This window comes from Polychytrium aggregatum (genome assembly GCF_025602895.1).
Source record: "Polychytrium aggregatum strain JEL109 chromosome Unknown BJ171scaffold_12, whole genome shotgun sequence".
Taxonomy (NCBI): Eukaryota; Fungi; Chytridiomycota; class Chytridiomycetes; order Polychytriales; genus Polychytrium; species Polychytrium aggregatum.
The window spans coordinates 15,301-18,360 of record NW_026516214.1 but is presented as its reverse complement, the minus strand read 5'-3'; positions in this window follow the sequence as shown (position 1 = coordinate 18,360).

The window sequence follows — 3,060 nt, the reverse complement described above, 5'->3', positions numbered from 1 at the left end:
CGTGACGGACAGGGGTCCGCAGTTCAAGTCCACCTTCTGGCGACGATTCCATGAGCTTCTGGGCACTTCGACTGACCTGTCCAGCGCCTACCACCCCGAGTCGGATGGGCAGTCGGAAAGAGTCAACAGCGTCCTCGAAACCTTCATCCGATGTTACTGCGATTACCAACAGGACGATTGGGTCTCGCTTTTGCCGTTAGCTGAGTTCGCATACAATAACTCGGCCCACTCGAGCACCAAGAGCACACCGTTCTATGCGAACTACGGATTCCACCCTGCCTGTGACTTCAAGCTGTCGACCCAGTCCGAGGTGCCTGCAGCCGAGGAGCGCATCGAAAAAATCAAGCAGCACCTCGAACAACTCAAGACTCACCTCGCGGACGCACAGTCCAGACAGAAGGCCAACGCCGACAGGCACCGTAAGTCTTTTGACATTGCCGTCGGATCCAAGGTCTGGTTGTCTCGTCGCAACATAAGGACGCAGCGCCCAAGCGACAAGCTGGATTGGAAGCGCCTTGGACCCTTCGAAGTCGTTAGGGCGATCAACGAGGTGGCCTTCGAACTCAAGCTGCCGAAGTCGATGGCCCGGATCCATCCGGTGTTCCATGCGTCTCTGCTGGAACCGGTCAAGCCCAATGAGCTCCCAGGACGACAGGCACCTCCTCCACCGCCGATCGAAATTGACGGCCACGAAGAATATGAGGTGCAGGAGATACTGGACTCAAGGGTAAGGGGTAATAAGTTGGAATACCTGATCCGATGGAGGGGCTACGGACCAGACGAAGACTCGTGGGAATCCGAAGAGAATTGCAGGAGCGCACCTCAAGTAGTCCAAGAATTCCATCAACGGTACCCCTTGAAGCCTCGAACGCCGACCAAGACCAAGTCCGCAAGACACCCCAGACATAGGAAGGGGGCTTAGGAAGAGGGTGATGTAATGGGCACGCGGACAGGGAGCTCCGGGACGACCCGGAAGGCATCCCGAGGGGGCTTAGCCCGCGCCAAGGAGCGCAGGCAAGCCGGTCCGCTACCCCCCAGGGATGTAAATGCAAGGCGTCGCCCGCCGAAAATAAACCGGCGAGACGACAACACCGTCCTTCGCCTAGTAAACCAGTCGTTACCCGCTCACTCCAGTCCGTCCGCTCTCGTCCAGTCCCCAGTCCTGTTACACCTAAGGAGGGGGGTGACTCCCGTAGCTCCCCAAACACCCAGACCCTGCTGCCACCAAAACTCTTCGTTTCCGCCCTCCGAGCTGTTCCCGTTGCCCCCGAGTCCGAGGATATCGCCGTCCTCATCAAGTCAAGCCTCAAGAAGGACTCTACCTTTGGTCCGATCCTGTCCCAAGTCCTCAAGAATCCTGCCTCCTGTCCCGGCTACTCCGTCGACAACGACCTTCTGCTCTTTGAAGGTCTCGTCTGCGTCCCCGATGTCCCCGAGCTCAAGCGCAAGATCCTCGTCGAGTGCCACGACTCGCCGACTGCCGGCCACTTCGGCGTCGCCAAGACCTTTGAGCTCGTCTCCCGGACCTTCCACTGGCCGACCATGCGTCGTTACATCAAGGAGTATGTCTCCGGATGCGACACCTGCCAGCGGAACAAGCACTCCCGTCACAAGCCATACGGACTCCTTGCCTCGCTCCCTGTTCCCGATCGCCCTTGGTCCTCAGTCTCGGTCGACTTCATCACCCAGCTTCCCGAGTCCTCTGGACACACAGCCATCTGTGTGTTTGTCGACCGCTTCACCAAGATGGCCCACTTCGTCCCGTCAAGCAACGAGGCCAACGCCGAGGACACTGCTCGGATGTTTGTCGAGCATGTCTTCACCAAGCACGGTCTTCCAGACGATATCGTCTCAGACCGAGGATCTACCTTTGCCTCCAAGTTCTTCCAAGCCGTCCTGACCCGCCTCAAGATCAAGCACAAGATGTCGACTGCCTTCCATCCGCAGACCGACGGCCAGACCGAGCGGGTCAACGCCATCCTCGAGCAGTACCTCCGCTGCTTCATCAACTTCCAGCAAGACGACTGGGCCCAGCTTCTCCCTCACGCCGAGTTCACCTACAACAACACCTCTCAAGCAACCCTCGGCTGCTCCCCCTTCTTTGCCTACACCGGCTACCACCCTCGTTTTTCCGTCGCCCTTCCCCGCACCACCAAGAATGCCTCCGTCGCCGACGATCAAGCCCGAGCCATTCACTCCCTCCACGATGAACTCAAGTTCAACATCGCCCTTGCCCAGGACTCCCAAGCCAAGTTCTACGACCCCGGCCACTCCCCTTCCCCTCCGTTCAAGGTTGGAGACCGAGTCTGGCTCTCTGCCAAGAACATCAAGACCCAGCGACCCACGGCCAAGCTCGACCACACCAAGCTTGGGCCGTTCAAGATCGTCGCTCAAGTCGGTTCCCGCGCTTTCAAGTTGGACTTGCCCTCGTCCATGCGCATCCATCCGGTGTTCCACGTCTCCCTGCTCGAACCCGCCGCCGACGACAAGATCCCAGGTCGAACGATCCCGCCCCCTCCACCCATCCAAGTCGACGGCCACGACGAATGGGAAGTCGAATAGATCCTGGACTCCAGGCTGTTCCGAGGTAAGCTCCAGTATCTTGTGCACTGGCGTGGCTACACGGTGATGGATTGCACCTGGGAGCCCGCCAGCAATCTTGCACATTGTCCGGAGCCTGTCGCAGCCTACCACTCCTCTCATCCCTCGAAGCCTGGCCCTCTCGGAGCTCGGGCCTTGAGAGGGGGGTAGTGTCATGAACACCCTCTGCCTTTGCCCTCTTCCTTCCTTTGCCTTTGCCCTTTCCTTTCTGTTTGCCTGTCTTAGCGTTTTCCCTTCCTTCTGTTTGTTTGTTTCCCGCGCTGTGCTGCCTTGTTGTCTGACCGCCAGCACGCGCGCTGTCTGTGTTCCGTTCCCGCTTCCTTACTGTTGGTCATGGGATACGCCCACGACGCCGCCTCGACGCCTGTGATGACCAGCATCACAACGGACCAATGAGATTGTCCCGCATGCTCTCGCCCTCCGCACCAATCATGAGTCCCCACGTGTTTGTTTGCCCCC